General features: G+C 38.0%; 1 pseudogene; it reads right to left on the bottom strand.

Annotated features, from left to right (window-relative positions):
- Positions 1-4965: 4965 nt before the first annotated feature.
- Positions 4966-12822, bottom strand: LOC148845607 (tryptamine hydroxycinnamoyltransferase 2 pseudogene; annotated as a pseudogene).
- Positions 12823-13455: the final 633 nt, after the last annotated feature.

The following is a 13455-nucleotide window of genomic DNA, read 5'->3' on the forward strand; positions in this document are numbered from 1 at the left end:
TGGACTAAAATTACCCTATACTTCTTTGTGTGAGAAAGGGTATAAAAGCCATTTTATTATAGCTTTAATGCCAGCTTTGTTGGTTACTAAAATGACTATAATTGTGTATTTAGTCCATCTCTAATGGTAAGGGTTAAAAATGTAACTTCAATTATTACATCCCACCCCATTTAATCCGCTCTCATTAAGTCTTATAATTAAATTATTAACTTTCATTTTTTCTTATTAAATCTTATATTTAAGTTGTTTTTTTACTAATAAATGCCACTAATTAGATCTATGCCAATATTTTTAACAACATAAACTCATATATTTTAAAACTGACTCAAAAACAAAACCATTCTTTGTCCAAGTAGTGGCTAAGAAATTCAACCATCTAAATCAAATTGATCAACCTATGAAGTCATAGTTAGTTAATAAAATTTTTAAAATAACAATAAATATATAAAATTGCAAAAATATAGAAAAAATTAGACACATTTATGATATTTTTATTAATCAAATTAAAACAATAAGTATAATAAACAAGAATTATTTTTATTGATAATGAAAATGAAATACATAATTCAAAATTGAACACAAAATGAAATTATTTTATTGTTTGACAAAAATCAATAGTTCAACTTTTGTGTCAAGTATGTTAATATTATTAATAAAATATAAAAATATAAAAATGAAAAAAATACATAAATTTTGCAAAAAAGGAAAAACATTTAGGCACATGTATAATATCATATAATTATCATATTAAACAAAAGTAAGTGTGATATATCAAAATTATTTTACATATAGAAATACAAAAAAATAGAAAAAATTGAACACGTCTATAATTCTATATTTACACTACTATTAAAATACAAATAAGAATGTGGAAATTTTTTTGACTAAAATACTCATTTTTTAATTTAGTCCCTATTTAATTATGATGTTTAAATTGTAAATTAAACTACTACTATTCACATTATTCCCCTCTATTTAAATCTTACATTTTTTTTTATAAATGAACAAAAAAAGATACACCAAAAAGACAAAACATTACAAAAAGGAGAATCTAGCGAAGTAGGTGGGTCTATCAATGGCATTTGAAACTTCACAACCCGATCCAATTATCACATATTTGAATGAGGTGTTTATGTAATCAGATTTGGATTTTGCAATCTACATCCGATTAATAATAAAAACAAAATAAAAGTACATATTTATAAAAATTTCCAAATACATTATTACTATCATTATCATCATGTAGAATTGCCATGTACAAAGTATATGCACGCTTAATAGTAATATAAAATAGAAGGTTTTGTGCTCTACATATTTGCATTTGTACTCCTTCCAAATAGAGCCTAAAGTTGGGTTAATTATCATACCCTTGAATATTTCTTTCGTTTAATTATAATTATTTTATTTATTATATACGGGGGGCTTTTAATTCATCAGAGATAACTTTTTCTATTAATATCAACTTGCCATTATTAGAAGATATTAAAAGTAAGTTTGGTTTTCCATTTACAGAACAGCTTTGATAAGTAAACTTAAGAAAATTATGCTAATTATGATAAGAAAAGTCCTCTAAGGCTCAAAATTTTCCATTTATCAGGATATATCAGACATATCGTATCGTATCGGCCCCATCCTGAAAATCTAAATATTAACTATTATATCTTTTTAATATTTTTATGGGGTAGGCCTTGCTAAGACCAGCCCCAAAATTAAAAATAATAAAAGAAAAAAAGAAAACGTGTGGGTAAAACCCCCCATTTGCATTTTGTGCGTATCCAATTGTATGATAGTATGATACTTTGAACCATGCTCTTTGACAAATTAACCAAACACCCACCTATAGACAAGGTGATAAATCATTCAATTCGGCCACTTCAGCCATTACCAAACGATTCAATCGGTGTATATTTCTGATTTATTTTTCCTATCTAGTCCAGGAATGTGACTAATAATTAGGGTGAATTGGGAGGAAGGTTTTAATATTCGTTAGAAAAAGAGAGCTAAAGAATTTATAATATATATATATATATATATATATATATATATATATATTTAATTTGATTGTTGTAATTAAGTCAATGAAGCTAGGAAGACATTAATAAACTTCTATAGCCATATTCAAGAGACTTATCATGGAACGATATTGACTAGAGAAAACTTGTACTGCACACCAAGTATAGTAGAGGGAAGATGGAGTTGTGATCAACAGAGAGGGTGCAAATTAACACTGCTACCTCCCCTATAAAAACTCTCAACTCTATCAGGACAAAGTGATTGCTTTCCTCTTCTTTCCTGGGTAATAGTGATTAGTGAGCCAGAGAACTAGCAATCAAAAACTCTCTAACCAGGTCACCATGATGAGGATTTTGTCTATCAACACTCTGGTAGTGTTGTGGTATATGTTTGCAATTTTCTGGTATTCTTTCAATTTGTTCCAATGGTATCTGCAGGAGAAGGAGAGGGGAGGCCTAGGAGATGACATTTGCAAATGGGAAGGTGTTTCATGTAAGCTGCCTGTGCCTGTGGTGATGGTTCTAAATTCAAGCAAAGGATTTCCCTAGCAGCTTCATTGATCACTACTCCAAGGCCATATATGGTATGAGGGAAGCATAGCTTTTGAATGGAAAATTTTCAGACAAATCAATCAGGCGTGGATTCATGGAGACCAGCACCATTACATCATTACGCAGCTCTCATGAAATTTACAGGGGATTCTGAAAGCAAAACTTTGCAATTTAGGCCCATCTCTCTTTGGGTTGAAATTAATGGGAGAAGACAACAGAGGAGCTTCTCCAATTTCTCTTAACTGTAATCAATGTCCAGTTTTTTTTCACTTCATGGAACATTCCATTAGCTTTTCTTAGAAAGAGTACTTTCTTTTTTTTTTTTTTTTTTGGGTGAAACTTCAGGATTGGTTTTGGAGGCACATGCAAGGTTTCACAGTCTTAGAACTTAGAAGGTGGTGGGACCTATGGGCCCAATTAAGGGTAAATTAAATGAGTTTTTTTGTTTTCATGCTATGTTTGGTTAAAATTATTTCTGCTCCAAGCAATCATTGATTGAACAATGAGTTTCGATAAAAAATGAATTTTTAAACTCCAAAGAAACCAATTCTTTACTATGGGTTCTAAGCCTAGAAAAAGAAGAATTAATAATTAGTTCCAGCAATTAATCTGAAAATTCACCAGAATTAATTCTCTGAAATCATGCCAAACGCAGCCTTTAGCCACCGCACAATCTGCTGATTTACCTTTTTTTCTAATACTAGCACGTACAGATGTATTGACCATCAGAATTAAATGCAAGCGCTCCCAACATTGTAGATGGCAGTTAAATACCATCTTTATTGTTTCTATTCTCTGTTTGGCGAGGGGATCAAAAGAGAGAATTAAAAGAACCAACAAATGATGAAGCAAAGGCATCCATTTCCCGCTGGTTGAGAGTCAAAGTAATCTCAACCCCACCATCTCCATTACGCTCTCTGCTAGAAAAACGACTCCAGTCGCATCCGCATCAATTGGAGTCCGCATCTGCTAGTCTTTGGATCAGCATCTTGCTAGTTCCCAGTCCACCAATAAAACAGATTACCTTTGAAAACTCTTATACTCTCCTCCCTGAACTGTGGACCGTGAATCCAGCAGTGGATGGCAGATGGGGGTGGCAATTTTTCGTCCAACCCGCTGAATTCACCCAATCCACTCGTTTACTTGGCTGGTCGGAAATGGGTTTGATTATTCATTGGGTTAATTTAAATGGGTTGGATTGTGTTAGGTTGTGGATAATCATTGGGTTAATCATTAAAGATATAAGTATTAATTTCTTAGCATTTTTTTAATTTTCTTTATTTGAATGAAATAATTTTTAATTAATGCATAATTTTTTATTAATTATTGACTAAAATTAGTTTTGTCTCAAATCAACACACTTCACCCAAATCGACATAAATCCAAATCAACTTGACCCGAGTCTGGACCAGCTCAACTTGGTCTAAATATGAACAGACCCGAATCGGGGTGGGATGGTTCAGTTTGGACCCGGTCCCTCCCAACCCAAAAGCCACCCCGTTGCTTTGATCGATTTCGATTGTCTAGTCCGATGTGTATCTGTACAACCCAACCCAAATTTGGACATGTCCAATTTACTTCTCCTAACCCACTTCGAGCCAGTCGGTTCGACCTCAAACCCATGCACAAACTTGATATGGGCTGGTCCAAGTCAACCCGCTTTTTGACTGAACCTGCATGGTCTAGTTTGATTGGACTGATGCGGATCTAAACGGTTAAACCACTCTTGATGCGATTAGCTCGAAGACAATCCAATTAGATAATTCAAGTTGGTTTGACCAGTTTGAACCTAAGTGGTTCAATCAAACCCGAAACTCAAACATAGTCAAATGGCTTCATTACTTGTGTAAAAATAACATGCATATAATGTGATTCGAACCTTCACCACTTGTGTAAGTAGCAACCTTCACCACTTCTCACTGTCTCTCTCAGTTTGATCTACTATTATTTTACATAAGGTTTCTTCGGAGTTTCTTCAACTTTACTGGTTACAGTTTCTCACCCAAGGATCTATTGTATCTTAGGAACGAATTTACCTGTAACTCAAGAGCATATTTGATGAAACTGAGTGGGGGAAAATAACGTTTTAAAGACAATGTCTTTAAATATGCATGAGAACTTCTCTTCCAAGTTTTTGTAACCCCAATTTCTAACAAAATGATTAGTACCAATATTGTTGTTTCAATGTTTCTACCTGAAACATCAAGTTGAAGTTTTTAAAGACAACATCCCACGCATGCATTTTTAAGATAAACAAGTTTCAATTATTAACAGTTTCAAAATGCCAATTTGTAGTGATCAACCCAAAATGTTTCAGGTAAAAACAGCAGTAATACCAAATACAACCTCAGACATCAAAGATAAGTAAAGTGGAAGAGCAGCTTCAGACATCATTCCCACCTCAATTGTGACTTACATCCAAATCGTAGAAAATTTGTTTGAAGTGTTCGACCTGCTCATCCACCAGTGCAAGGAATACATCCACATCTCCTATCTCTTTGCAAGAAGGAACAAATACCATTAAGCCTTCAGCAGGCAAATATGGGGGCATAAAAGTACAGGGCGCTCCCCAACCAAAGTCAAGATCATGAAAGCAGAATGTCAACCAGCTATCCACCTCCAAGTTAGGACACGCTGCATTTCCGGCCTCCGGCACCATCACTACCAACTCACCTTTTTTCCTTTCCATAACTCTCCGAAATCAATAAATGACTGGAAGTACTCATGGTCAATTTTAGCCACGGCCTCATGGATTGCCTTAGCAACGTAGGCATGGCTCTCCTGCAACAAGTCCTTCACCCTCAGCCTTGGGTAGGCCCAGAGCACCAAGTTGCCGAAGTACTCCATGGGCACCGACAGATTCATTCGGTCTCGGCCATTCACCGCCACTCTGACTTGGGTGAACTCATCCTGTTCAAGCCCCTGGGCTTGTGTCATCTGTTAGGTTTTAATTTCTGTTAAGTGGGTTTACATATTCAGTGAAACAATTGCATTGATGGACTATCTTGTAAGTGGACTAAATCAAATGATTCATTTAGGCAAAGCCCGTAGACTTCAACAAAAGGGTATGGGGCTTAATGAGTGGATACCACATTTTGGCCCATATAGGCTTAATGGGATCCTATTAGGTCAAAATATAAAGGCTCCTATGTTATGGTTCCCAATATATTAAATCATCTAGCCGCCCTCTTGCTCTACCCCATTAGAGTCAAGAGCTGAGAAAACCTAAGGAAGAAGGAAGATTTAACTGAGGAAAACCACAGTCGACCTACCATTGATTCATCACTCATTCCGCAAGGGTTTCTACTACTGCGATGGATACAGGTATGTACGTTTAAACCTCATTGATAACTGCAGCATGATATTCTTTGGGGTGCAACATGGCTTCTTGTTCTTCGTACATGAATGGTATTGGTATGATTTTGCAAGGCTAAGGATTGATTTGCTCCCCTTTATTTATTCTTACAAGTGGTATCAGAGCCTTATATCATGTTCGGTTATTAGGATTATCGTTTTTTTTTTCTTTTTGAATCGATTTCATTGTGGTTGTCTTTCGATCGACGGATACAGTCGTTCGGCTGTGTGTGATTGTCGAACAGCCATGAAGCAAGGCTGTGTCGACCAAAAAAAAAAAAAACAAAGACCTTCGGTTTCAGTCGACCAAAAAAAAAAAAAACAAAGATGCATTGATGATTCAATGCGGTTTTGGTCATTGATGATGTTGCGTCTTTGGAACCTCAAAAAAAAAAAAAACAACGACGCATCAGTGTTGCGATGAGCCTCAACCCAAGAATGATTTCGCATCAGTGATTCGATGCGTCTACAGAACCGACTCAAAAAAAAAAATTTGGAATCGTGATTTGCATGCACGTAAGTTATTTACACGTGTCAGTTCTTCTCTCCTTTTGCATGGAAGTAACCTTGAACTTTTGACTTTGTCATGCATGCGATGAATACAGTTTTGGATGAATACTTTTTCCTTTTCAAATTAAATTGATTGAAGCAGCATGTTACCAAAGTAGCCTCTGTAGTGTAAAATTAATTTGATTTGAAATATAAAGATTTTGTGTGTTCATTGTCCATGCGGACATTGATCGGCCCAAGGAAGGTTGATGTTTGGCCGGGCAGTGAACACACATGCGTTGATTTGAAATATAAAGATTTTGTGTGTTCATTGTCCATGCAGACATTGATCGGCCCAAAGGAAGGTTGATGTTTAGCTGGGCAGTGAACACACATGCGATGATTTGAAATATGAAGATTTTGTGTGTTCATTGTCCATGCGGACATTGATTGGCCCAAAGGAAGGTTGATGTTTGGTCGGGCAATGAACACACATGCGATGATGAATATTGATATAATAAAGTTATTATCCATGTGAATAGTAGTCGATCCAAAGAAAGGCTATTGTTTGACAGGATTTATTATCAACGTTTGATTGTTGCGTTGAGAGTACCATTTACAATTGATGTTTCTGTGCAAACACTAAATGTCAAGTTGTGCTGGGTATCTTGCCTTTGTAATTTATATTTTTGATTATATGTTGTTTTTGTTCTTTGTTCAGTTTCAGCAACTGCAAATAAGTGCCATTCCCATGCTTAATGATACAAACTTCAAGATCTGGAAAGAGAATGTGGAAATCGTTCTCGGTTGCATGGATTTAGACCTTGCGTTAAGGACGGAGCGACCCATCCTGGTTGAGGACAATTCCAATGAGGCCAAAGTTGAGAAATGGGATCGCTCTAATCGCATGAGTCTGATGATTATGAAACGTTCCATACCGGAAGCGTTTCGGGGCTCTGTTTCTGAGAGCAATAATGCTAAGGAATCCCTTGTGGTGATACAACAGTATTTCGCCAAGAATGAGAAAGCGGAGACTAGCAACTTTTTAGCTACTCTAATTTCTATGAGGTACAAGGGAAAAGGAAATATAAGGGAGTACATACTGGAAATGTCGAATCTTGCCGGTAAACTAAAGGCATTAAAGTTAGAGATAAATGATGATTTGCTCGTGCATTTAGTTCTCATTTCTCTTCCTGCACAATTCAGTCAATTTAAGGTGAGTTATAATACTCAAAAGGAGAAATTGACTCTTAATGAGCTCATTTCTCAATGTGTGCAAGAAGAAGAAAGAATCCAGAGAGAAAAGACGGAAAGTGCTAACTTAGCATCAACCTCTCAGAATAATAAAAAGAAGAGGACTAAGGATACTGCAAATGGAATACCCACGTAGAAAAAGGCAAAGAAGCAAGGTGATGGATTTACCTGTTTTTTCTGCAAGAAAAGAGGACACATGAAGAAAGAGTGTCCCAAATATGCCGCATGGCGCATAAAGAAGGGTATGTCTCTCACTTTAGTTTGTTCTGAGGCTAATTTAGCTTCTGTACCTATAGACACTTGGTGGATAGATTTTGGCGCTACTACTCACATGAATGTGTCTATGCAGGGTTGCATCTGGAGCCGACTGCCAACTGATGCTGAAAGATTCATCTATGTAAGCGATGGCAATAAAGTTCCTGTGGAAGCTGTAGGACATTTTAGATTGATTTTAAAAACTGGTTGTTATTTGAATTTAGTTGAGACATTTGTAGCTCCGTCATTTAAACGGAACTTAATTTCTATTTCCTATTTAGACAAATCTGGTTACTTTTGTGGTTTTGGAAATAATAAAGCTAGTATTTCTTTAAATTCAAATATCATTGGTACCGGTATTTTAATTGATCATCTATATATGTTAGAAACTATTGCTTCCCACAATGCAATCCTGCATGCAAGTACTAAAGGTGTAAAGCGTAAATTAACCGAGAATTCTGCTTCCTTATGGCATAAGCGCTTAGGCCACATCTCTAAACAGAGAATTCAAAAGCTTGTGTTGGACGGAATTCTTGATTCCCTTGATTTAACGGACTTCGAAGTCTGTATTGAGTGTATTAAGGGAAAATTGACGAACACAAAGAAAATAGGTGCCAATAGATGTACGGAAGTCTTAGAACTGATACATACGGACATCTGTGGGCCATTCCCTACGCCTGCATGGAATGGCCAGCAGTACTTCATCATGTTCATAGACGACTATTCATGGTATGGGTACCTATACTTAATAAGTGAGAAGTCTCAATCCCTGGACGTTTTCAAGTCTTATAAAGCTGAAGTTGAACTTCAACTTGGTAAGAAAATTAAAGCCGTCAAATCTGACCGTGGCGGGGAATACTATGGCAGATATGATGGATCAGGAGAGCAGCGTCCAAGACCGTTTGCTAACTTCCTAAAGGAATGTGGTATCGTCCCATAGTACACCTAGCATGAATGGTGTTGCTGAAAGACGAAACATGACACTTAAGGACATGGTGAGGAGCATGATTACTCATTCTTCTTTACTTGAATCACTTTGGGGAGAAGCATTAAAAACTATAGTGTATATCCTTAACAGAGTACCCGGCAAAGCAGTAACTGAAACCCCATATGAGTTGTGGACTGGGAAAAGCACAGCATAAGGCACCTACACATTTGGGGATGTCCAGCTGAAGCGAGGCCTTACAGGCCCAACGAAAAGAAATTGGACTCTATGACAGTTAGCTGCTACTTTGTTGGATACGCGGAACGTTCTCGAGGGTTCAAGTTCTATGATCTCACTACCCGCTCCTTCTTTGAGATGGGAAATGCGAGATTTCTTGAAGATGTTGAGTTTGGAGGGAAAGAATTAAGGAACGTCTCTTTTGACGAAACAGTTGTCTTGCAAGAAGAGAAATTCATTTCTCTTCCTGATATTATTATCGCCAGTGATCAGACAACAATTCCTGACACTGTTCATGAAGCAATTCCGGTTCAAGACAACAATGAAGTTCCTTCCATAGAGCAAACTCAACAACCTCAAGAAGTGCCATTGAGGAGATCCAATAGACAAAGGAGAAGTGCGATTCTAGATGACTATATCGTGTTCCTCCTAGAACAAGAAGATTCGGTAGGCTTAGCGGAAGATGATCCAATCACCCTTCGCGAAGCCCTTCAAAGTTCTAATTCTCAACATTGGATCAATGCCATGCAAGAAGAGATGAAATCCATGAAAGACAATGACGTTTGGGATCTTGTCGAGTTGCCTGAAGGCTCGAAACCCAATGGTTGCAAATGTCGAAAGATATAAGGCTCATCTAGTTGCCAAAGGCTTCATTCAAAGGGAAGGCATTGATTATAAAGAGACATTTTCTCCGGTTTCTTCGAAGGACTCCTTTAGGACAATAATGGCACTTGTAGCTCATTTTGATTTAGAGCTACATCAGATGGATGTAAAGACAACATTTCTCAATGGAGACGTTGATGAAACGATTTATATGGTTCAGCCAGAAAACTTTGAATCCAAAGTTTCATCAATGGTCTGCAAATTAAAGAAATCCATCTATGGTCTCAAATAGGCTTCTCGTCGATGGTATCACAAATTTCATCAAGTGATTACCTCATATGTTTTGAGGTAAATGTGGTTGATGAATGTGTATACCACAAGTTCAGTGGGAGTAGGTTTATCTTCCTGGTACTATATGTCGATGACATACTGCTGGCGAGTAACGATATAGGCTTGCTGCACGAAACCCAAAAATTTCTCACTACGAGATCGCTCTCGAGGCGTTCTTGGATTGTCACAAAAGGGCTATATCGAAAAGGTGCTAAGCAGATTCGACATGAAAAGTTGTTCTCCGGGTGATACGCCTATGGCTAAAGGAGACAAGTTCAGTCTCAGTCAGTACCCCAAAACAGACATTGAAATAAAGGAGATGCAAAAGGTTCCCTATGCCTCGGCTATAGGAAGTCTGATGTATGCTTAAGTTTGTACCCGTCCTGATATAGCATTTATAGTGGGACTGTTGGGCAGATATTTGAGTAACCCAAGATTGGATCATTGGAAAGCAACCAAACGGGTCATGCGGTATTTACAGAGAACAAATGACTTCATGTTAATCTACAGGAAATCAGACAATTTGGAGATCATTGGGTATTCTGATTCTGATTTTGCGGGATGCCAAGACAGCAAACGATCCACTTCGGGCTATGTTTTCATGTTAGCTGGAGGAGCTATATCTTGGAAAAGTGCCAAACAGACGCTCATAGCCCCTTCAACTATGGCAGCAGAGTTCATAGCTTGTTTTGAGGCATCCAATCATGGGATATGGCTGCGTAACTTTGTCACGGGGCTGCGAGTGGTTAATGGCATTGAAAGGCCATTAAAGTTATTGTGTGACAATAAATCTGTAGTTCTGTATTCCAACAACAACAAAAGTTCTCTGAAGTCGAAACATATTGATATCAAGTTTCTATCCGTTAAGGAAAGAGTTTAGAGTGGTCAGATTTGCATAGAGCATGTAGGGACAAACTCCATGATAGCGGATCTGTTGACCAAGGGATTGCCACCTAAGGTGATTCATGAGCACACTGCTCGTATGGGTATAGGCATGTTTTATGATACCTTTATTTAGTGGAAGTTTTCTTTTCTTTTGCTCTTGGATGTACTATGGATTAAGGCATATTTGCATGTCTACATTTACACATAATAAAGTTTATGACTCTTTCCATCATCTACATCTTTGAATATGTTTGTGACTTTGATTGATCTCTCTAAAGAATAAAGTTGAACCAGTTGGAAATAGACATGTTTTGAGATCACATTGCATGTAATTTCCATGCCACTCATCCATACTTGATCTATGTCATTGAATGCATTGATATGGTGAGCATGAAAGGTTTAGTCATGCATATATGTGGCGAAAGCTGTCATGGTCTCATATTAGTACAGGAGATGGACCAGATTGAAACTAAGGAGAAGTCTAAAGAAATTAGCATAAGGAGTGTACACATAAGGAATTCTTTCAATATAATTGTTTCAGTTCTCATATGTAGCCCAAGTGGGAGATTGTTAGGTTTTAATCTCTGTTAAGTGGGCTTACATATTCAGTGAAACAATTGCATTGATGGGCTATCTTGTAAGTGGGCTAAATCAAATGATTCATTTAGGCAAAGCCCATAGACTTCAACAAAAGGGTATGGGGCTTAATGAGTGGATACCACATTTTGGCCCATATAGGCTTAATGGGATCCTATTAGGTCAAAATATAAAGGCTCCTAGGTTATGGTTCCCAATATGTTAAATCATCTAGCCGCCCTCTTGCTCTACCCCATTAGAGTCAAGAGCTGAGAAAACCTAAGGAAGAAGGAAGATTTAACTGAGGAAAACCACAGTCGACCTACCATTGATTCATCACTCATTCCGCAAGGGTTTCTACTACTGCGATGGATACAGGTATGTACGTTTAAACCTCATTGATAACTGCAGCATGATATTCTTTGGGGTGCAACATGGCTTCTTGTTCTTTGTACATGAATGGTATTGGTATGATTCTGCAAGACTAAGGATTGATTTGCTCCCCTTTATTTATTCGGTCTCGGGCATTCACCGCCACTCTGACTTGGGTGAACTCATCCTGTTCAAGCCCGTGGGCTTGTGTCATCTTCTTCCACATATGTGAAAGGATGCACTCAAAAGTGCTGTAGCATTTGCCTCCTTGGCGCACCTTTGCTTTGAGCTTGGTTACAAACTCAGATGAAAGATGGACGACCAGATTGACAATGGGGGATGATGGAAGTTCATTGGTGTTTGATGAAGCAGTGTGCTTTCTGAACTCCATGGAAGGGTGGTCGAACTCAGATTTGGGTGGGTTTCTTGGGACAGAAACAGCATCTCGGTGGTGATAGGGAAGTGATTCAATGTCAAGTCCGCGCACCAAGTTCGCCCATGAGACAGTGAAGTATCTCATGGACTGGCCATCGGCTACACGGTGGTGTGAACTCAGGCCTAGCACGAGCCCATCACAGGCATAGCGGTTTAGCTGAACCTGGAGCAATTCTTCCACACCTTCTAGGGGTGGGAGGAGGTTTTTGCCAACCTCTGAAGCTGGAGTGAAGGGGAGTTGCTCCGCCAGTGTGATTGGAACATAAGTCTCAATTACCCGGACACCGGCGTTGCTCAGAATGATGCAAGTGCGGTCTTGATCGTCAATCGTGAACCGACCGGCGAGATGGGGGTAGTGAGCAAGGGCTTTGGAGAGATGGCTTCGTTTGACGGTAGAGGTGCCCGGAAGGCGTATAAGATGGGGACATGGAGATCAGAGGCTGCTCTGTCAAAGATGGTGAGAGGTACCAGAGCATTAGAGGTGGGATACTCTGACGAGGGAGAAGCTTTCAAGATGGTATCATTGATCAACTCAATAGCCATGTCTGAGTTTTTCCTAGAGTCTCTGGGTTTTGAAGGCCAGAAAGTTTGCTAAGGATTTATTAATTAATTAGTGCTCTTCCACTTCCAACTTCCAAGCTAATATAGAAAAATTAATATTAACATCTAATTTCTTTTCTCCGTCGTATTGACCTCGAAGGCGGGGTGGGTTTTGAGTGGAAAAAATGTGGAAGACCGACCCATTAAATTTTGAGTGTTGATTTCTTATCTCCTCGGTGTGAGAATTGGTGGCTTTGGATTGCAGATAGGCTTGCAGGTTGCAGCTAGAGTCAATTGACTTGATAGTTTCATACTTTAATTTCGATGGCGAAGCTTCGTAGATGAGTTATATATAATCAGTGACTGTCAATGACTACTATACTAACTAGTAGCAAGAAAGTCTGCTCATCAGATGGATACGCTCAATCCATCGACCCTCGTGTTTCTGGCTCTGCTATTAGTTTACTTAATAGTCAAGATTGATTATGTTTTCTAGAAAAGAAAAGGAGAGAAAACGCATGCAAACAAGACCTTAACGTCAACTTCTGACGTCTTATAACAAATTACCCAGAGCCTACGTTCAGCACAAAATAACAAGCTTCCTGTTGTTGTTGGTGACGGTGATAACAACACGTA

The sequence above is a fragment of the Nelumbo lutea genome, chromosome 7 (assembly GCF_056320005.1).
Source record: "Nelumbo lutea isolate HS-2025 chromosome 7, American lotus-T2T, whole genome shotgun sequence".
Lineage (NCBI taxonomy): Eukaryota > Viridiplantae > Streptophyta > Magnoliopsida > Proteales > Nelumbonaceae > Nelumbo > Nelumbo lutea.